Source organism: Gigantopelta aegis, chromosome 9 (genome assembly GCF_016097555.1).
Source record: "Gigantopelta aegis isolate Gae_Host chromosome 9, Gae_host_genome, whole genome shotgun sequence".
NCBI classification, from domain to species: Eukaryota; Metazoa; Mollusca; class Gastropoda; order Neomphalida; family Peltospiridae; genus Gigantopelta; species Gigantopelta aegis.
In genome coordinates this window covers 13,409,412-13,433,594 of record NC_054707.1, presented here as the reverse complement: position 1 = coordinate 13,433,594, position 24,183 = coordinate 13,409,412, and the positions used below count along the sequence as shown (strand labels likewise).

General features: G+C 35.0%; 1 protein-coding gene across 1 annotated transcript in view; it reads right to left on the bottom strand.

The window, feature by feature from the left end:
* LOC121380777 (polycomb complex protein BMI-1-like) overlaps positions 1-13,063 on the bottom strand; it is a 38,901-nt gene extending 25,838 nt beyond the window's left edge. The window contains exon 1 of the mRNA XM_041509745.1: positions 12,977-13,063. The gene's annotated coding sequence lies outside the window, so the exon portion shown is untranslated. The remainder of the gene's footprint in view (positions 1-12,976) is intronic.
* Between the last annotated feature and the right edge of the window lie 11,120 nt (positions 13,064-24,183).

The following is a 24,183-nucleotide window of genomic DNA, read 5'->3' as shown; positions in this document are numbered from 1 at the left end:
AAAAATCCATTAGCTTCTTGGAAACTGCCTTTTTAATGTTATTTTGTGTTACTTAAATACACGAACACACATAAAATGTGTCCATCTCGAAGTTAAGAATTTGTTAAGCCTACCCATGGCGCTTTTTAAAGACTTTTGAAAAAGCTCACCAACGGCAATTTGGTGCCTGCCTACGGCTGTTTTAAACCTGTATCGTTTGCAACAAATACACACAAAAATTAAAAACCATATAATATCCCTTCAACCAACAATAATATTTGTTTATCTCGTGGGGGTGTCAGGGGGAATGTCATCAGTAAAGCTCTCTGGTTGCGGGGTTTTTTTTTTTTTTTTTTTTTTGGGGGTGGGGGGGCTTTTTCTTATTGTGGATGATGACTGCTTATTAAACCAGTTTTACATAATATTATTATTGTTTATAACATCGACCACATGGGTAAATTACAAATCCAATCAAGGCGTCAATAAACCCCTAACTTATCGTAGTGAATGGCTGTCTACCAGCCTTCATCATGCCGCCATGTTGGTAAAACGTAACACAAAACAGTGGAATAAATTGTAAATCTACAACTCACGCTGCAGGGTAATTTGATTGCCGCAATTTTTTTTTTTTTTACTGATTTTAATTATATTTTTTATTTCTATGTTGTACATTTTTATTTATTATTCTTTAACAGTGCATTTTCATTAGAAAGTTTTATTATTACAAAACATGAACAAATTAAGACGAATTAATTATAAAAATTAACAATCTGGCCGTTTTGGGAGGGGTATACTTATTTTTCATTGTTTTATTTTTTCGGGGGGGGGGGGGGGAATTTTTAGTAAATATGTAATACTTCATGACAAAAACCGACACTATTTTAAAACATGTTTTAGGACTGAAATCAATTGAAATATACTGTTACTACTTATTTTATTATTATTATTATTATTATTATTATACTACGTTAATTATGTATCAGAATATATTATGCAATTATTATTATTAATAAAGATATTTAAGATATTATATTATATTTAGCACAGTAAGAGTAACCTCTAAAAACCGAACGTACAATATTTACGTGCCGTAATCGCCTTGTTGCGGGTCGTGTGCACAAATACGATCTGTAGCATTCCTGACATTTGAAACAGCGTGTGACGTCAGCATACGTGCATAAGGAGAAGGGAACCAATCAAATTGGCCGATTGTGGGTCACGACCTCTCCGTACAAGCAGCCAGCGGAAAAAGCCTCGTGAATGAACGAACAAACCGAACAAATACATTTCTCGTCTCGCGCTCCGCGGCCGAAGCGATGTCGATTTCTGAAATTGGTTTTGTGCGCGCATGGCGGAGCAAAATAAAACAATTCCTTTTCGCCTTTTCTTTTGTGGAAACGTGCGCCGGGGTCAGGCTGTGTTTGAAAGAGGTCGCAGGGAGCGCGGAGCCTCTTAATCAAGATATTTCTGTTTGCTCGTCAATTCTCGTCTAAATGAATTGTAATTAAACGACACGGTGCCGGAGAAAAAGGTGTCACGGGCCATCTTCCCGGACAAACCAACCCGTGTTTACCGACGCCGGGCACATTCACACGGCGTTTGTTATTGTTCGATGTCTCTTCTTCGCCAATATGTATTTAATATCCTAAATATTGAACTGCACACTGCGTCGGCCATTTGTGTATTTCTGGGGTGTTTTTTATTAATATTATTACAAAAAGGTAAAAACAGAAAGACACGACGTTACTGGCGATGAGCAAGTCATTAGTTGTCCCTGTCAACCCCCCAAAAACGGACGTTGTGGGTTTCAAATCTAACTTCATGAGTTAGAAAAAAAAATCAACGTAGTCGCTTTTAAATTTGGCTTTATGATTCAGCACATGAAAAATATTTTTTAAAAACCCTACAGAAACGGACGACGTCCGCCCTCCGCCCCCTCCCAACATCCAGGAAAAAGGACGTAATCGTTTTTCAGCGTATACTGGTAACAGAAAATATTACAGTTAATGGCCGTTATATACCATTTATTTTACGCCGAATTGTTTCAAAATGTCTCTACCGATCAAAAAGCGATTTGGGTGCGGTTTTAAATCTATCTACCAACCGAACGCGAATTGGATGCGGTTTTAAATGTATCTTCCGATCAAAAGCAATATGAATGCGGTTTAAGCAACCAACTAAAATATGTGGTAATTTTATGTATTACATGTATTCTATTTCTTACGTATTCGCAAAAACCCTGTTTAAAAACAAAATATAGGGCTCATCCTGTCCATTGCCAAATTAGCGGCTACATCATTTGCTAATGTACATTTAGCAAATAAAATATTATTTAAATTAGACACCTTTCAAAAACAAAATTCAATGCACACTGAAAATACACCCGTCGTTCCGAAGAAAACCTATTTACGGCGATTGCACGGCTGATTTGTAATACATACATACACATCGGTGTTGGTGGTGTTACTAGCATCAAGAAGTAGCCATGGAAATGACTTTAATTTGATCACTAATTATCTTTGTATTTTAAAAAAAAAGAGAAAAAAACAATCATATTGCTATCATTTAGTGATAAATGGATCATGGTTTTTTTTAGCATGCCCGACGTTTTGTTCATTGCGTTGTTCTTGATATCAGATTTGCATTATTTCTAATTTGTATTGTTTAATATACTGTTTAATAGTTACTAATTTCATACATTTGCTTTAAATGTACATGCTATTTTTTACTCCTTTTTTGTGAATGATAATAGTAATTTATCAACATTATAGTGTATAGGACTGCATGAAATCGCTGATGTGGGTTTTTTTTTTAACTATAAATATGACTGGTATACTATCTCAGGAAAATATATACTGGTGCATTGTCTTACACACCCGTTGACGAGAACAGCATGTGTCATTTACAACATCATACGGAAATAACACGTGTGTTATCGAACTAAAGGTATACGATTTGCTGTTCCAAGGTGATTACCCGGGTGCCACTGCCATACCATTCAATGAAATGAGCACGATCAAAAGTGATTGCTCTTTGATCTATTAATTAAGATGAAACTGATTGTTCTATGTATGACGCATACATTTCTTGCAAGCGCCGTACATAGGTTTTACTTGGAAAAGGCGTTTGAATTTTGTTTTTATGTTATTGTTGCGTGTTTTTTTTTTTTTGTGGGTTTTTTTTTTTAAGAGATGTAAGAAATAGAATACTACATTGGGGTCCGTAAATATGATTCATGTTACAACTCGTTGTTCTAAAATATACCACATTGCTTTCGTTTTCCTTATAAGATGCATAGTATCTAACGTGGAGTCTGTCTGTCTGTCTCTCTCTCTGTCTCTCTCTGTGTCTCTGTCTCTCTCTGTGTCTCTGTCTCTCTCTGTGTCTCTGTCTCTCTCTGTGTCTCTCTCTGTGTCTCTGTCTCTCTCTGTGTCTCTGTCTCTCTCTGTCTCTCTCTCTCTCTCTCTCTCTCTCTCTCTCTCTCTCTCTCTCTCAATGTATATATATATATCCGTATTTTAATAAAGGCCACCACCCACACAATCATAATAGCATTTAATAACAGGGTTTTGTTTTTGTTAAAGCAACCAGACACATGGCACCGAAACCAAGAAGTGCTAGAATTATAATCACAGCCGAAACGTGTATACGACCTGCAGAAATGGGACACAATTAAGTCTCAATTTTCGTAGACTTATTTTAATTTAATTTATTTATCTGAACATAAATGTAACTGCATGTCTGTGAATTGCAGGAATATTCATAATTAACATAATACAAAATCGGGGCTAGCTCTAGGTGACCAGAAAAGTTCGCCAAATTGTCTATTAAACTTAAAATATTGCTAACAAAATATCAATTATTACATGAAATTATATCGCCAAATTAAAATAAAATTCGCCAATGGTTTTTAAAATTCGCAATTAGCGAATTTGACGAAATTCGTTTAGACCAAAAATAGCTTTTACCCATACCGGCAACATGTCAATGTCACTAGAACTGGGCTCGGTGGCACTGGCACTACATTCTATTGTCATAGTTACTTAGACTGCAACTGACACATTCTCAAATAATCGATTGCGCAATGTGTTACAGTTGAGTTTTTTTAATATTGATATTACATGTACGTGTAGTCACATTAGTTCTCCCGTCATTCCTACGGATCCTACTGGCAGAACTCACTGGCCACGACGTCATTTTAGGCATTAACAATTTGATGTCCCGAAACAATAACCTGGTAATGACACTGAGGTTATGTATAATAAATAGTACTTTGATATATAGTTTTATTGCAATAAGCATACTGGCCTGTGAGCATTCATAATATACATACATATAAAATAAAATACGGTGGTATATGAACACACACATTAGTTGAAATGCTTTAAAACAATACAGAGTTAAATTTCTCAATACCTAAGAATTATTATCGTTACACAAATCAATGAATTTGAACATACTAGGGTATTTTCTAAAATATTGTGGGATATACTTTTACGTTTTTGGTATGCTGTCATACAGTAAACAGACAGTACAAAATGATATTCGTCCTCTGTGTATATAACTTTTGTATTTCGTTCGGTTAAAATAATTTCAAGGGCGTCGGAAGCCACCCACATACACAAGCTGAAAATGACATTTATAAACAGCGGGTCAACATTCAGTTGCCCTTATTTTCAGTCGTATCTGAATTTGTAATTTTAGTCAATGAAAACCTTTAGATTTTAGTAAAGTAGTCGCATTGAATATTTAAACACACACACACACACACACAGAGAGACGCGAGGCGAGAGAGACAGACAAACAGAGAGAGAGAGAGAGAGAGAGAGAGAGAGAGAGAGAGAGAGAGAGAGAGAGAGAGAGAGAGAGAGAGAGAGAGAGAGAGAGAGAGAGAGAGAGAGAGAGAGAGCAAAACGTAATAATATATATTTTAATAACCACCAGAAACAAAAGAAGGTCATCCTATATCTGATTGTTTGTATGCATGTAGATCATGTAGTAGGCCTATATGCTGTGAATGGTGTATTACTTCCTAGTATCGCATGCTGTGTTACGGTCTGTGTGATTAACGTAAGCCGTCTGGCAGGTAGTATATTAAATACTGTGGTATGTAATGAGGTATGGTCTATGATCTATCACGTGGTATATATGATGTGTGCACTTTGCTTCATGACAGGTACTAACACAATGGCCTAGCGCGTGTCGGGCATGACAACGTAATGGGTATGACGTAATAGGATTATGTGAGGTAATGAGATAGAAGTGACACTTTCAACGCATCTTCTTACAGGTGAACTGTCATTTCCCGCTAAGTGAACTAGTCTTTTAGGCCATACGTCACAAATACCAACACCTGTATTATTATATGAAAATAATTAACACTGAGGTAGCTTGGACACGTAAACAGGCTATAAATGAATACGTCAAACACTAAATAATGTCTTTGTCAGAAAAAGGGCTTGAGGTATCCAGCTCAGTCGGTAAAGCATTTGTCTGAGATTCTTTGGTCGGAGGATCGAACCTCCTCGGGGGACATATTTTCAGATTTTACATTTTTTTTTGTCCAAACCAGTGCCAAACGACTGGTATGTCAAAGGCATTGACAAGTGCTGTCCTGCATAAACGTACATATAATAAAATATTGCTGCTAATGAAAAATGTAGGAGGATTTCCTCTTACGATTACGTGTTATCAAATAGCCGATGATCAATAAATCAATGTACTCTAGTGGTGTTGTTAAAAATAATCATAAACTTTTCATTAAAAAAGAAAAAAAAAAGTTTAATGACCTCATCGTGGCTATTTAATCAAGTATCCAACACAGGATAATCGCTTACGAAAATGTATAGGTTTTTGTGTGTGTGCCCTACTCTGGTATAAGTTAAGGTAAAAATGTGGCTTGTATCCCTCCCTCAATATGCAGCCTGTGTTCCCCCACCCACTCCAGATATCGTCCATACGCGCCCGCACTTAGGCCAAAATTGAATTTGTCAGTAATCCGTATTCCAAAATGCATAGACTGATCGGAAGGAAGGAAGGAACTGTTTTATTCAACGACGCACTCAACACATTTTTATTTACGGTTATATGGTGTCAGACATATGGTTAAGGACCACACAAATATTGAGAGAGGAAACCTGTTGTCGCCACTTCATGGACTACTCTTTTCGATTAGCAGCAATGGATCTCTTATATGCATCATCCCACAGACAAGATAGTACATACCACGGCCTTAGTTACACCAGTTGTGGAGTACTGGGTGGAACGATAAAATAGCCTAATGGGAAGACTGATCGGAGTGATTGTCATTGTCGGAAACGAAATCCACCCAACGTGTGTTTAGAGGACAGCGGTATAACATAAATAATAACTAAATTAAATCTGCGCCGTAGTCTAACGAATGAGAAGGGAAACCCACTGCTCCTGCTACAAAGGCAATTTCGATCAGCGAAATAGTCTTTTAAGCGTTTTACCACCGACAAGACAGCACACACCACGTCTTTTAATGTATCAGTAGCTGACCAATGCGAATAACAGTAAATATATAAAATAGATTGTCTTCTGTATGGCAGTGTATTAATTAAGCATTAAAATGAAAATGTCTAATTGTTTAAAAATAATATAAACAGTTGCGCATAATTAAGTGTAAACAAAGATTATTTTTTATTTATTATTTTAACAACTGGTGCTATACTCACAAAATACAATTATAATTTAAAAAACTGCAGTTTGTAGTAAAGTTTTAAGTATCAATTTATTTATTAGTTGAGAATAGATCACCCACGTCGAATGTTTTATGTGGTATGCTATTCTTCTATATTCTATGGTCAATACACGCTACTTGAAATATATTTTATCCTGGAATCATTAAATATATTGGCAATATATCACATGATAGTTAAATAAATGTTTATATTTTCGCCCACTAACACAAACATAGTCTTTACCCTAGGTATCACCAGCGAAGGAATGTTGACCTTTGACCCTACAACATAAACAATCAGATGTTAAAAGTTAAGATAATAATAATAAATAACTTTAACAATAACATGATATTTAATATTATAAATATATTATTATTTGAAGAAGAACTCTCTTGTTTTGGTGCATAGTCATTCTAGGTGACAAATCTATTAATCAATAAGCGTAGACGTACTAATCTGAAAAACGGTGTAAAGTTGTGAAATAAAACAGGTCATTTCATTTATTTTTCTTATACTATTTTATGTTATAGGCTTTATCATGCGAAGTTTGGAATGAAGTGTTTGTGTATTCAGTGCGTTTCTGGTAGTATTGTTGTTTGTAGAAACCCAAACTGGATTATCCTTCTCAATAATTTCGTACGTGAGGGGAAAAACCCCACAACAAACATATGAGATAAAATGAAATCTCAATTATTACATTACTACAAACATTAGGAGGACCGGAAACAATGAATATATAGACACCGATATTCCAAAGAATATATTATTTACTATGTAATTGTGGTCTTTAAAAAGGCTCAGTTTAGTTGGAAACAAAGATAGCGAGCGCACTCGAGATGGTGTCATGTAATTTGCATCCTTCTAGTTCGGGCAATTACAGTTAATTAATATTGATTTCCAGTCCAACACCAAACGAACGCCACTTACCCACCCAAAATAAAAATTACTGGTATAATAATAATAATAATAATAATAATAAGGAAAAAATAATGTATAAATAATGAAATTAAGTAAATAACCTCATCACCAAAAGAATTGTTACAATATGCAATACAGTCTTGCTTTCCCTGATACGATTTCTTTATATTAAAAATGTTCGGCGGTCCTTGCACTTGACTTCCTTCAATTTGAAAATCACTTACCATAATTCCGAGATGAATGAATGAATGTTTAACGACATCCCAGCACAAAAATATACATCGGCTATTGGGTGTCCGAAGACCAAGTCGACAAGAAACAAATGAATTTTCAATTTTTGTTTTATTAATTTAACAAACAAAAAATATTAAATAATATGCAGTTTAACGATAAGCAAATATAAATATTCTTACCTACCTAATATTATATTATTATTCAGGGTCAGTGTCTATAATGGTAATGAACGGTTTAGCGACTACTGTAGTTGTTGTTTGTTCGACACATAGTGAAACTAACGAGGTGTAAATTACGTTGGTTGTAATTGTAGGCGTGTTATCAAGGTCATCGCCAATAAACTGACACTATCAGGTGTTACACACTTTCGTCATGACGGAATAGCGCGGTGAAAGTCTAGCACCTCGCGGCGTTCGCCAACATTCGGCTGACGACCAACCTGCTAGTACCATGGTGTAGAGTTAGTGGTTTACCAACTTATCGCACGTAAAGCTAGTAGGTACTGGGTTCGCATACCAGTATGGGCTCCCATCGAGAGACAATTTAACCACTACACCGACTTCTCTCTCACTGATAACAAACTCGTCGTCCTGAACGAACTGACTATCAAACGGAGGTGTGTGCCAAGCACAGCGCGCTTGAATCTTAATTGAATATAACAACGAATTAAAAAATGAAGGATATATATATATATGTCTGCAATGAATTCGTAATCGAATCACAGTTTTTATAGAAATATCCCGTCAACAGTGATAAAGCCACCGGAATGGCGGTTGATAGGTACTGTTACCGACTCTACTACATCAATTTTTGTTCAATCTAGGCGCCGACCCCGACTCCCCTCTCACACACCCCCCTTCACATGCGCCTGCAATCCCACAATGACCAACCTCAAACACACTGCTCAGAACAGACAATACATAGGTTAGATGTGCGTGCTCACTATTTACCTATGTCGTTGTTATTCTACACAGTAATACGTTCACCAAAGAAATGTTTTATTTAACGACGCACTCAACACATTTTATTTACGGTTATATGGCGTCAGACATATGGTTAAGGACCACACAGATTTTGAGAGGAAACCCGCTGTCGCCACTACATGGGCTACTCTTCCGATTGGCAGCAAGGGATCTTTTATTTGCGCTTCCCACAGGCAGGATAGCACAAACCATGGCCTTTGTTGAACCAGTTATGGATCACTGGTCGGTGCAAGTGGTTTACACCTACCCATTGAGTCTTGCGGAGCACTCACTCAGGGTTTGGAGTCGGTATCTGGATTAAAAATCCCATGCCTCGACTGGGATCCGAACCCAGTACCTACCAGCCTGCAGACCGATGGCCTACCACGACGCCACCGAGGCCGGTACGTTCACCAAAGACACCGCATTATTAATTAGGGTGTGTAGGTTTTCTTTTCACCCTTTGATATGGTAAAACTGTAGCATGTAGGTTTTCTTACCATACATGCAACTGATTCAAACTAGGTTGAGATTTCTCAATTTTAATTCTAAAATGTATAAAGAAAAGTTCAAAGTCTGTTTGATACCACTAGAAGACATTGATTTATTATCGTCTGCTATTTGGGAGTCAAACATTTGATATTTCTGACATATAATCTTTGATGAAAACCCTATATATTTCTATGCTAGGACCAAGAGATCTTTTACATGCACTTTCCCACAGCCAGGACCCCACACACTACGTCCTTTGATATACCAGCATAGAGGCACTGGTTAAGAGGGGGCAAAAACAATCAAAGAACGCTTCCACCGATGGGGTTTGATCCACCGACCACAGCGCCCCAGGAGATCGCTCTATCGGCTGATCTAGGTCCCGCCCCACATTTACTAGTAGTAAGAATGGCTGGTGCGGTTTAACACAGACCCGTGCATTGCGCGTCACGTACAAGGATGTCTTTATTTCAATTTTGTCAATATACAAAGTCCTAAAAAGTGACTGTGTATTCAAGTCGAATATCAACAACTTCAGACAATTTCAAATCGGTGTATGTTATGAGCAAAGCCATAAATAATAAGACGGGCCGGGGTTTAAAGTAAAAAGGGCACACAAGGTCAGGGTTTAAATTCCCGATAACGCGTCCACAAGAGGCCCGTACTCCATCCCTCCCCTTCTTTGGTGCTCCACTTACTCCAGTGTTCGTAATTGGGGAAAATGGGAAGACGCACGCACTCCTATACTGAGCAACACAAGAAACGCGTATATTTTTCTATATACAAAGTTTCATTACAAAATGAATTCGGTAAATAGACTGTCAAAATGGAATAAAATATCGATCATTTTAACACACACAGAAGCTATGGGTTTTAAACTAAATAATATCTTTTAAATTTACATTCGCGTTTCTTTTGTTATTCAGTATTGTTACGGTCACGATACCATCTGCGACTTGTATATCAAAGGCCGTGGTATACGCTGTCCTGTGTGAAAAAGTGCACATAAAAGATCATTTGCGGATAACTGAAAAGTGCAGCGGGTTTCCCATAAGACAAGTTGAAGTTGACTACGTGTATTACCAAATGTTCGACAGCCAATAGCTGGTGAACAAACGACTGTCCTGAGTTTGTTTCAGATGAACAGAAACGCTCTGATGACTAAAATTGCATATTAAATGACCCTGGTATTTGTTCCGTACATACGGAATTAATAGGAGACCAAATCCAGTTTGGATCAGCTATAGACTTCTAGCTGACCAAAAACACATTGATAAACCAGATACTGGTATTTAAAAACGAAATATTTTATTTAGTACGTAAGTTTAGTCGTTAAAAGATTTTATTAGCCGGAAACATCTTACCATGCAACAAACTCAAGACAGGATCGTTAATTGATTCAATGTGTTTTAGCGGTGTCGTTAAACGCATTTTGTTTCATGAATATGATGCAGACGTGAGGATAAATTTGAATTGTATTATATATTAATTATAATATAGGAATGATGAGGGCCAGCTTTCCCAATAGCAAAGGCGGAACATAGCTTAGTCGGTAGAGCGATCGCCTGAAGTGTTGTGGCGTAGGATCAAAGCCCTTCGGCGGACACAAGGTTTTTCTCTCGCCCCATTCAGCGCCGCACAACTAGTACATCACAAACTGTGGTGTGTGCTGTCTTGTCTGTCCTGTTAGTATACAAATTCACGGAACAATTGTCTGCAAACGTTTATCGTTGAGTGGTTCTGTGTTTTTTCTCTGTCTAACTGACAGCGTAATGAAATCTACCGACCACGGTTAATAACTCGTCGCAAAGCAAGGACCTAGCGGCTTGCAGCGAATCAGGTATCGATGAGGCTCCACATGGGTGGGGCGTCGTCAGGCAAGGAGATATCTGCTGGTTACTTACTTATTGTTACAGAACTGACTGGCGATAACCTTCAGATTATGTAAACGTTAACGCGTTTTCGCGGTGTGCCATTTTACATTTACACCAACTGTTCTGGTTTGTAGAGTGACAATCATGGTGTATTAGGCGAGTATTCGCCGGACTTGTTTTGTTGGCGGGGTCTGGGTGTTTTTAATTTTAGGTTTTTTGTTTTGTTGTCGGGTTTTTCTTTTGTGTAGTTTTTCCCCATTTTAGCAACACAATCGACGCAATGACATTATGCATACGTTTCCTTTACTTTCATTTTGACTACGATTGGATCGTTTGTTTTGTTGTGTTTTTGTCTTTGTTATTATTTGGTGTAATGTGTGATGGATAAATATTTGTAAATAAAAACTAATTCAACATATATTTTTCGAAATATAATATTTGAAGAAGGGTTATGACCTTTTTTTTTTATTACTATTTTATTTTTCAAATTATTATTGTTATCTTTATTTTTAATTTTTTTCCTTGATGTTGGTGTAAATTCATGGAGAAAAAAATATATGTTGTAATTCGAATAGCTATCTTTAGAAATTTGCTTTGTAAATAATTATTAAAATATTATGAATTATAGTTAATGAATACCAGTTACAAAGTTCATTTAATACAGCTAGATTTCAAATACGTATGCAAAACTATTTATGCTATTCTAAAACAATGAATCACTGATCAAAACAATAACTGTAATATGCCAATCGACATGTTATGCCAGGGTTGCTAGTTTACAATGATTCAAAACAGACAACACAGACTGTTTATAGAAATGTATATAAACAACGATTTTAGTAATCATTAGTGTGACAGTTTTACAACCAATAATTATAACGCTGAAAATAGGGATTGTGGTAAAAGCCATCCCTACAGCTGTTAGGATTGTTATAAAAGACAAATAAATAGGGATTGTTATAAAAGCCATCCCTACAGCTGTTGAACAGGCGACAGTAATCTACTTCACCCATGCTGATTCCAACAGTCTGTGCGGTGGGGCTAACAACACCACCAATAAAAAAAAATCTGCAATGTTCTCCCCCCACCCAGAATACACATTAGTTGCAGGCAACATGTTGACAAACAACAAAGGCTATAAACAAATTCCTTATAATGGCATTCATATAATCTACATTATAGTAATGGAATTCCAGTGACCAAAAGGTGTTAAATAAAACATAAGCAATTTGCTTTCAATTTCAAATGACATCGCTGTGAACTCGACAACTGTTAAAACCAAGTCTTTGTTAGTCAAAAAGAGCGGCGTATACGTTTCTCCCATTATGACTGAAATAAAAAGGTTTTTTTTCTGTCTGGGCGGTGAACGAGGGGGGTGTAAAGCCGACGTTTAGCGGGGAATCTCCCTCCAGCACCGAGTCGGTCAGTTTGTGGCGACCGACCCTGTGAAATAATCGACAAGCGACAAGCGGTAGGTCGCACAGACGCCAGGCTCAAATATTATCACTGCAAAACGAACACACAGACACAAAACAGCAAGTGCAGGGCAACTAGACAAAACAGACCCCGTCAGTGCTAACGAAATCCTGTTCGCTGGCCCCCAACGGTCGCGCAAAAAATGCCAAGCACTTGATACGAGCTCACGAAATATCTTCACTTCGCTTCGCTCCTGTCGCCATCTTGGAAAATTGGTTGTTGGCGTCAGGACCAAGAACGGCGATATTTTGGCCATCGCTCTGCAGTTGGCACGCCGTGCTGTACGACCTACTTACGAATATTAAATTCTACTATCGTGATAAGTATGTATACTCACTGTTGGGTCTTCGGGTAGCTTCGTTTATCCAAAAATATCAGCTATATAATTAATCCGTATTCGAGACTTCACTGCAGGAAAATTGAGAGAGTCACGTGATGTGTCAACGAGCCAGCCGGTATTATTTACCTTAAGGTTATTTATAGACAAATCATCGGCGGGCCAATCGGAGTCCAGTGCGCCGGGAATGATCTTACTTCTCATTGGTTGAATATAAAGCGGAGCAGATAGGGCTCAGCCAACATGCTACATAGCAAACAATGGGTGCCTCGGTTCCCCGTCGGTCGCGTGCTTTTGATGCGAGGGACGTTTGAGATCTCAAAGATAAAAACTGCCATCGCACAAAGTGTATGTCGCTTTGTGATAAACTCACCGCCATTCTCGTGAAATAAATATTTAATTTTATAAAGTAGGATATAATTGTGTGAGAATTCCGCTCTGACAAGCCACGCCTCGTTTTAAATCTCGGCTCGGAACAAAGGCCCCTGCTTAATACAGCCATGATTGATACCGTTTTGATTCAAATCGCTTTATGTTTGTTGGCATGGCCGGTTTTGCAGAGTAAAATTTGAAACAGGGAAAATATCAAGAAGATATTTATTTTCTGAAATGTTATGAAATATAATTTACATAATTTAAAGTTTGCTTGTGAAAGTCGTTTTTCATTATATATTATTTATTTTATATTTTTATTTATATATCTATTTTCTTGTATATTGGTTAATACATTTTGATAGCCTACTTTTTTTATAATTGACCGATTATGTCATTTGAATGAGGTATTTTATGCTAAATTTTAAATAAATATTTATTTTGCCAATGGATTGGAGAAAGATTAATTTTAAGAAATATGTTATCTATATTTAATTTTAACTCATGTTAATTAAATAAAGTTTACACTTCTTACTTAAATAATATACTATTATAATGATGATATTGTTCTATGCTACTCTGAAATATACATAATTTACTTAAGAACGTATATAAATGAAGCATATTGAAGAAATGGTAGTAGTAGTAGTAGTAGCAGCAGCAGTAGCAAAAACAACAGTAGTAGTAGTAATAGTATTAGCAGTGATAGGATCACAAAGGTACGTATACTAAAAGTACCAGTAACATAATTTTAATATAATATTAGTAATGTTAATATGATAACAATTATTGTTATTTAATTAATTAATTATTATTATCATTACTAGTAGTAGTCGTCGTAGTAGCAGCAGTAGAAGTAGATGTATTAGTAGTTGAGGTAGTAGTAGTAGATGTATTATTATTATGATTAGTAATAGTAGTAGTAGTAGAAGTTGAGGTAGTAGTAGTATATGTATTATTAGTATTAGTAGTAGCAGTAGTAGTAGTAGTACATGTAGTAGTAGTATTAGTTGTAGTAGTAGTAGTACATGTATTATTATTATTATAACTATTATTATTATCATAAGTAGTAGTAGTAGTTGAAGTTGAGGTAGTTGTGGTACATGTATTATTATTATTATTATTACTATTATTATTATTATTATTAGTAGTAGTAGTAGTAGTAGTAGCAGCAGTAGTAGCAGTTGCAGTAGTAGTAGTAGTAGTAGCAGTACATGCATTATAATAATAATTATTAGTAGTAGTAGAATTATTATTATTATTAGTAGTAGTAGTAGTAGTAGTAGTAGTAGTAGTAGTAGTAGTAGTAGTAGTAGTAGTAGTAGTAGTTATAGTAGTAGTAGTAGTAGTAGTAGTAGTATGCGTGTGTTTTGCTAAACGTCTGGCAATACAGAGCATTTATATTCAAACCAACCATTACACCACAACTGGTCAAAGGCTGTGGTATGTGCTGTCCTGCCTGTTGGAAAGTGCACATAAAAGGTCCATTTCTGCATTAGGAAATATGTAGTGGGTTTCATCTCATGACTATGTGTTTAGAATTATCAAATGTTTGACATCCAATATCCGATGATTAATGAATCAATGTGCTCTAATGATGTCGTTAAACACAACAAACTTATCATATTTGAACGTTTTGCTATATTATAGATGCACACGCATATTGTATTCGCATACTGCACGCGTTTATGGAGATTGTCAAGAGAACCTGTTTTAACTGTGTTAATTATGTAGAATCTGAAGAACATGTTCTTATTCACTGTCCTCTTTATGATGACATTAGAGTAGATCGTTTTAAAAAGGCAGTAGCTGCTGTTTTATTTTTAAGCCAACCAGAGATTGTTAAAATTACAGCCAAAAGTTGCCATCTTATTTTATTACGTCGTCAACATTTTTATATACATATAAACATATACATATTTTAGGGTTTTTAGTTTTACTTTTTGTAAATACAATACTTTTAAATGTTTTTGATAGTCTTTTAATAATTTTATTTAAAGTATCTCATAACTCCATAGGAGTGGCTTGTACACTTTTATTGTTTATTTATTTTAATCTGTACACAAGATGAAACGTAAATAAATAGTTTGTCTGTCTGTCTGTCTGTCTGTCTGTCTGTCTGTGTGTGTGTGTGTGTGTGTGTGTGTGTGTGTGTGTGTGTGTGTGTGTGTGTGTGTGTGTGTATGTCGAATATTGAGTATGCAGTAACATCCAATGTATGTACAGTTGTTGATTTCTAAGGAGGGTATAAGTCTTATTTCAAACTATATCTAAACGCTGGTGTCTGACACGCATCTGACTGAAAACCCAACCCCCACCGCCACCCAGACAAATTCTACCTCAAACCTAAAGAGTTGCTTGCATTACGTGATATATAAAATAGTTTATATGGGCCGTGAAAATCTCTTAAAGTCGTGGAATTTGCTAATGCCATTTTTGTTGTTGAAGGGACAGTCCTGACTTTGCTGCAATATTTAAGATGTTATCGACTAACAGAAACATTTTAACGACTGTAATTGCATATCAAATATAGTTTTCTGCATACAAATTAGTGGCTGTATATTAAACGTGTTTCTGGTTATTTTAGTATTTGTACTAGGTTAAATTCCATTTTATTTCCTAAAATATATTTTTCGTCCATACGAAATTATTTGAAGTCAAAATCCAGTTTGGGCTTCTTACAAACATTACGATGACCAGAAGCAAACTGAATATACAGACACTGATATTCTAAACAAGAAAATGTATTTAATGCGTATCTTTAGACGTTAAAAGATTTTATTAGTCGGACACATCTTACAATGCAGGAAACTCAGGACAGTCGCTTTAAGACTTGGAAAGTCATGGAATTTTGACTTGGGTCATGGAAAGTCATATAATTTTGACTTGGGTCATGGAAAGTCATATAATTTTGACTTGGGTCATGGAAAGTCATATCATTTTGATTTGGGTCATGGAAAGTCATATCATTTTGACTTGGGTCATGGAAAGTCATATTATTTTGACTTGGGTCATGGAAAGTCGGGGAATTTTGACTTGGGTCATGGAAAGTCGGGGAATTTTGACTTGACTTTTGGAAAGTCATATAATTTAGACTTTGATCTTGGAAATTGGTCGAATTTTGTCTTGTGTCTTGGAAAGTCATGGAATTTAGATTTTAAATTAGGCAGTAGAAATTCTTGAAATTTTGAACTGGGTCATAGAAACTCTTGGAAAATAAAAATTAATAGATAATTAATATTTCCCTTTTAAAATAACACAAATATGCCTCTTTTTTTTTACGAAAACATAGTAACATTATGTTTATGGTTGCAGAAAAAACCTTGAAATGTATTTGAAAATGTTCTGAAAAATGTTTTTAAACAGTAACTGAAAGTCACGGAATGTGGTTGCTAACAATATGCATGAACCCTGTATAACAATATACACGAACCCTGTATAACAATATGCATGAACCTTGTATAACAATATGCATGAACCCTGTATAACAATATGCATAAACCCTTTATAACAATATGCACGAACCGTGTATAACAATATGCATGAACCTTGTATAACAATATGCATGAACCTTGTATAACAATATGCATGAACCTTGTATGACAATATGCATAGACCCTGTATAACAATATGCATAAACCCAGTATAACAATATGCATAAACCTTGTATAACAATATGAATGAACCCTGTATAACAATATGCATGAACCTTGTATAACAATATGCATGAACCTTGTATAACAATATGCACGAAATCCGTATAACAATATGCATAAATCCTGTATAACAATATCCACGAATTGTGTACAACAATATACATGAACCTTGTATCAAAATATGCATCAAACTTGTATAACAATATGCATGAACTCTGTATAACAATATGACTGAATCCTGTATAACAATATGAATGAATCCCATAAAACAATATGCGTGAACCCTGTGCAATAATATACATGAACCCTGTATAACAATATGCATGACCTCTGTATAACATTATGCATGACCTCTGTATAACATTATGCATGACCTCTGTATAACATTATGCATGAACTCCGTATAACATTATGCATGAACTCCGTATAACATTATGCATGAACTCTGTATAACATTATGCATGACCTCTGTATAACATTACGCATGACCTCTGTATAACATTATGCATGAACCCTGTATAACATTATGCATGAACTCTGTATAACAATATGCATCACCTCTGTATAACACAATGCATGGACTTTGTATAACAATATGCATGAACCCTGTATAACAATATGCATGGACCTTGTATAACAAAATGCACGAACCCTGTATAACAATATGCACGAACTCCGTATAACAATATGCATGGACTCTGTATATCAATATTCATGAAGCCCATACAATAATATGCACGAACCATGTATAACAATATGCACGAACTCTTTATAACAATATGCATGAACTCTTTATAACAATATGCATGGACTTTGTATAACAATATTCATGAACTCTGTATTACAATATGCATGAACCCTGTATAACAATATGCACGAACCATGTATAACAATATGCATGAACCCTTTATAACAATATGCACGAACCATGTATAACAATATGCACGAACCCTGTATAACAATATGCACGAACTCTTTATAACACTATGCACGAACCCTGTATAACAATATGCACGAACCCTGTATAACAATATGCAAGAACCATGTATAACAATATGCATGAACCCTGTATAACAATATGCACGAACCCTGTATAACAATATGCACGAACCCTGTATAACAATATGCAAGAACCATGTATAACAATATGCATGAACCCTTTATAACAATATGCATCAACCCTTTATAACAATATGCACGAACCCTTTATAACAATATGCACGAACCCTGTATAACGATATGCACGAACCCTGTATAACGATATGCACGAACCCTGTATAACGATTTGCACGAACCATGTATAACAATATGCACGAACCATGTATAACAATATGCACGAACCATGTATAACAATATGCACGAGCCCTGTATAACAATATGCACGAACCCTGTATAATAATATGCATGAACCCTGTATAACAATATGCACGAACCCTGTATAACGATATGCACGAACTCTTTATAACAATATGCATGAATCCTGTATAACAATATGCATGAACCTGTATAACAATATGCACGAACCATGTATAACAATATTCATGAACCATGTATAACAATATGCACGAACCCTTTATAACAATATGCACGAACCCTGTATAACGATATGCATGAACCCTGTATAACGATATGCACGAACCCTGTATAACAATATGCACGAACCCTGTATAACAATATGCATGAACCCTGTATACAAATATGCATGAACCCTGTATAACAATATGCACGAACCCTGTGCAACAATATGCATGAACCATGTATAACAATATGCGTGAACCCTGTGCAACAATATGCATGAACTCTGTATAACGTAATAACAAAGAGACGTAAAAGATATATAAATCATGACCTTTTCTGTTTCATTACAGGAAATGATCATTCATTATCAGAAATCGTTCTTTGTGAAAGAATTAACGGGGAAAAAATAATAACAAAATATATCGGCTAGGTCTTAAAATTGTGTTTCCAAAAAGTGCCGAAAAAATTAGTTCGAGTAGGTTGACTTTAATTTTTTTTTTTTTATTTGTTTGTTGTTGCTTTTTGTTGTTGTTGGGTTTGTTTGGTTTTTTTTTTTTTTTTTTTTTTTTTTTTTTCCATTTTTTAACTACATTCACCCCCATGCATCTATATAAAACGGTATATACGTATTCGTTTCATCAACATATAATTTTGTTTAATGTCAAAAAATGCATCCCCCAAAACATAGGGTCGTCCCTTTTTTCTAGGTATTGTCGGGTTCCCGAAAACAATTTGTTTAGGCCCTATTGAGTGTCAAACAAAGGTAAATCAATGATAAATAGATGATCAACATTAAAGCAAAAAAATATAATCAAATTAAAAAATAAATAAACTGCATATTTATAATGATATATGTCAATATAAAATAACAAAATAAAAGGTTCGTTAGAAAAACAAACAAAAGAACACAAAAACAAGCCTTATTACACAGTTTATCACATACTAATCATGTAAAAAGATTTTTAAAATACATGTATATATATATATATATTTATAGGAATAAATTAAAAGTTTTTTCACGCACTTCACGAAACCGAGTCATTTTGCAGATTGTCATTTTCGCACATAAACAATATTTATTTAAATACAATGTATATTATTTGACTACTATGTATAATCTCTACTCAAATACTTATACCATGGGGGGGGGGGGGGGGGATTTAGCTCAGTCGGTTAAGTGCTCGCTTGAGGTGCTTGCGTTGCAGGATCAAACCACCTCGATGGATCCATTCAACTGATTGTTTTTGTCTCGTTCCAACCAGTACACCACAACTTGTCAAAGGCTGTGGTATGTACTTTCCTGTCTGTGGGGAAGTGCATATAAAAGCTCCCTTGCTGCTAATCGAAAGATGAAGTGGGTTACATCTGATGACTACGAGTCAGAATTACCAAATGTTTGACATCCAATAGCCGATGATTAATTAATCAATGTACTCTAGTGGTGTCGTTAAAAAAAAAAAACGTTAACAAACTTTATACTATAATCCTCAAAGCTCCTGAGAAACATTGACTAACAGACGGATCTTGTTCGGAATTAGTTTGTTTTACTCGCATTGACTGTCGTACATATAAATGCATCTCCCCAAAACATTTATGTAAATGTACGGTTGTAGAATACTACTAATAGTTTTCTTTTCTAGTATTTTTTTCACGTCAGTGTAATTATGCGGTTATATTTTCGAAAATATTTCCCTAATGATAATGCTAACCTGGTTTTCATCATAAGGCGCATATTTCATTTGTCCGTAATGCGTAATGCGTAATGCGTATACATACGTATAAATAATACGTAATTCCTATACATACGTATACGTAATCCGTTACGCGTATACATACGTTTATGTAATCCGTATTGCGTAATTCGACCGGCCGCGGTGGCGTCGTGGTAGGCCATTGGTCTACAGGCTGGTAGGTACTGGGTTCGGATCCCAGTCTCGGATCCAGATACCGACTCCAAATCCTGAGTGAGTGCTCCGCAAGGCTCATTGGTTAGGTGTAAACCACTTGCACCGACCAGTGATCCATAACTGGTTCAACAAAGGCCATGGTTTGTGCTATAATGTTGTGGGAAGCGCAAATAAAAGATCCCTTGCTGTCTGTCGTAAAAGAGTATCCTATGTGGCGACAGCGGGTTTCCTCTAAAAAACAGTGTCAGAATGACCACATGTTTGACGTCCAAATATTGAGAGAGAAAATCCGCTGTCACCACTTCATGGGCTACTCTTTTCGATTAGCAGCAAGGGGTATTTTATATGTACCATCCCACAGACAGGATAGTACTTACCACGAGAAATAGCCCAATGAGGCCACCGACGGGAATCGCCTGACAAATGGAATTTGCGACTATGGTTCTACTACTATATTAGTTTACGTTTAACTAAGTATATTAGCAGGGAATATACTTTAAAATCAGTAGGATAAATTTGTTGGATTTTTTTTTAATTGTTCTTGGGGTGGGGGGGGGGGGGGGGGCAGTTTTGGGGGTTTGTTTGAGTAGGGTTTTTGGGGTTGTTGTTTCTTTTGTTGTTGCTGGGCTTTTTTTATATTTTTTTTTTTTTTTTTTTGGGGGGGGCGTGGTATGTCTTTATTATTATTATTGGGTGTTTTTTGTTGTTGTTGTTTTTTTGTTGTTGGGGGTGGGGGGGGATTGTTTCTGTTAATGTTTGTTTGTAGTTGTTGTTTTGTTTTGTTTTGAAAATGTATATTGTTTTATTTACTTTATTTTAAATTTTTGTTTTATTATTATTATTATTATTATTATTATTATTATTATTATTATTTTGAAATCAATACAACATTGACTCCCCTTATCCATCCGGTGTGGCGCCAAAGAGTTTGCTCTCTCATTACCATAAATAAACATGCGTTGAGAGCATCGCTGAATAAGAATACATAAATAAATAAGTATATAAATAAGTATATAAATAGATAGATAGATAGATAGATAGATAGATAGATAGATAGATAGATAGATAGATAGATAGATAGATAGATAGATAGACAGATAGATAGATAGATGGATAGATAGATATAGATAAATAAATAAATAAATAATAAATATGTTTAAGCATATCCATAGTGTTGTTCAGTTTTCAAAGTATACATGTTTATGATGGATTAAAAGCATTTACAATACATTACCGTGACATTTTTATTGATCACAGCTGCCTGTTCTGTGCATTGTCGTTAATTCAGTGATTCATAAAAGTTTGACACCAAACAGCCGATCTTTCTTGTGTGATGGATTTGTCGATAAACATTAAGTCATTGATTAACCACCAAATATAGCCTCAAAATGCTTGAGGCCCACAAATATTCACGATGCAGGTTAAGCAAATAATAAATTATTCGGTTTATTAAAAACAGGTTCAGCGACTGTAATCGTAATGTAAAAACCAAGTTATAATTTTGTTTGATATATTATCTTTGTATTATGTATACATGTGTTGTGTTATTGTTTTGTGGGGATTACCCAATGCTGCAGATATTTACAAGTTACATACGAATTGTTGTAAAATATTAAGGTGTAATTAAAAATGTTCCAGCATGATTGAACATTCTGAACTTGTCCGCTTTCCATTAATTTCCATTAATCCGTAAATTTAGAATTATTAAAATTTTAGTAAAACTATTAAATTCGGGAAAATTGCATTTTGAAAAAGTGTTATAAAACTTGAATAGATGATATTAATCTTCCTAGATTTAACCGGGCTAATTCTGTTAAAATATTTTATTCGAATTGGAACTACCACATATATGAAATACTAGTCGTCAATATACTGGGAATAAAACATCATTATTACCTATAGTAAAACAACGGATTAATGACCACTTTATTCAATAATGTAATTGCATAATTATTTATTCATCATCAATCAATTTTATATCCACATAATATTTAAACTCCACTAATAATATTAAATTTTATCTCATGATACAAGTAGAGTTACTGCAAATTAATCAACAAAATACGTTTATTTGATCATAAATTGCTTATTGACGTGGGGAGGCATGGCAATGTCCTAAGGCAAAATAGACATTGTGGAATGTGTAACGGTGGAGATACAGAAGACGAATTCCATTTTATATTAAACTATTCTTTTTATCATGATATTAAGATTTTATACTTAAACAAATATTTCTCTTCCTGACCACCTGTTTTTAAGCTCATTAGACTTTTGTCCTCAGAATGGTTTTTTTAATTAAGCAATGTTGGCAAGTATTTATCTACTAGTATGTTTTATTATTGTTAGTTATCATATGTACTTAGTCTGTCATCTTGTTACAGCTTGTTTGTAAAAAATGTAGGGAACGATCCTAATATAGGCTTGTCGCCTGTCTACCAATCCCAGCAGAAAAAAAAATGGAATAAATATTGTTTAAACTAAACATCATGATTTATATAATAAAGAATTTTCCAGAAATTACTTTTTCTTTCGAGACAGTGTAAAATGTTGATCCTCTTAATCCTAAACGGAAATCTAAATTAATAAAGTAATATTGGTATATTTGAATGTATTTTTATGTTATATTTATATTTTATGTTTATTGTACAGATGTTCATCATCCTAAATATTACGTAAATTGTCGATATTTGTATATTGTAACTCACTGCACATCTGTTGGGTTTCTGTTTGTATTCTTGTCTGTTTAAGCCTATAGTAATGCTGGGTTTTTAAAATAAACTAATTTTGATTCTGTTCTAATTGGGAAGATAAAACAATGAGTCGGCCGTGGAGGTTCGACCCTGCGACCATAGCACATCAAGCAAGCGCCCTACCAACTGAGCTAAATCCCGCCCCGGATCCATCATCCTGCTGTTTTTGTTTATTTGTGTTTTTCTATTTTATAACTTTAGTTCTTTTCTTTCGATCTTTTCCTATCTTTCAGTTTGTTTTGCCTTTAATTTTAATTATTATTTTTAAAAAAATGAATAATTTAAAAATTTAAAAACTCAAAACAGTAGGCTATTTTCCCACACGCATAATAATCGTCCGTTTTGGGGGTCTGTCCTCCTACAGACGAGGCACTGGATAGAGATTCATGGAATTATCCACTATTTTGTCAAATACCCATTCGACTCAGTATTGTATAGAGATACGTAACTTGAGATTCGGACAAAGAACACGATTTATGTACTGGATTAGATTTCTTCAGAGTAAAAAATCAAAAACAATTTGTGATGTGGGACTGGAGTCATTAAAATTATTGATTTTTAGCCTTTAATTTAAGAAGTAGCTCATGAGACTTGTTACAAAAATTTAAATAAAACTATATAAATAAACTCTTACTTTTAAGTCTATTAGCATAAATATTATGGATTATAGTACAAAAAATATCTAAAATATCTTTAAAAAATAAAAAATAACCACAGATATAGATAAATCTGTGTGTGTGTGGGGGGGGGGGGGGGGGTGCATATATACTACTACTACTGCTGCAAATACTACTACTACTATTACTACAACTGCTGCTACTACTACTACCACTACTAATCCTCCTGCTGCTACAACTACTACTACTGCTGCAATTGCTACCATTATTACATCTGCTGCAACTACTACTGCCACAACTACAACAAATACTACTACTACAACAAATACTTCCATTACTACTACTACTACTGCTGCTACTACTACTACTACTACTACTACTACTACT